Source organism: Fukomys damarensis, unplaced genomic scaffold, assembly GCF_012274545.1.
Source record: "Fukomys damarensis isolate Sample0158 unplaced genomic scaffold, DMR_v1.0_HiC HiC_scaffold_8, whole genome shotgun sequence".
Lineage (NCBI taxonomy): Eukaryota > Metazoa > Chordata > Mammalia > Rodentia > Bathyergidae > Fukomys > Fukomys damarensis.
Window position 1 is genome coordinate 33,108,651 of NW_022900920.1, and position 375 is coordinate 33,109,025.

At 60.5% G+C, this 375-nt stretch overlaps 1 long non-coding RNA gene across 1 annotated transcript in view; it reads right to left on the minus strand.

The window, feature by feature from the left end:
- LOC104863776 overlaps window positions 1-375 on the minus strand; it is a 7,030-nt gene that overhangs the window by 739 nt on the left and 5,916 nt on the right. The window lies entirely within an intron of this gene.

Genomic DNA, 375 nt, shown 5'->3' on the forward strand with positions numbered 1-375 from the left:
AAGTGGATCCGGCCGGAGGCGCGAGCTCCAGCGGCGGCTCTGGCGGCGCCTGCGTTCGCCTGCGCCGGCTTTTAGGGATGAGTTATGTGGCAATGAGCGGAGTAAATCTGCGTGCGCAAAAGATGCTAATTACTCTTAATAGCCTACCCAGACGCCCCGAGACTGGAAACCCGGAAACGTAAATCTGCTCCCGATAAATATTTTTAATTGTGAAATTTCCTGGAAAGAAGGCTCTGGGTGCGCGCGGAGGCACGGCTCTGGAGGAGGGAACCAGCCCCACCCGGGAAGCTCCGTCCCGGCGCAGCTCCGCGCGGAGGCGCGCCGAGCGACCGGAGCGTCCGGCCGGCGCAGGGTAAAGTTAGTGATGTATCGCAT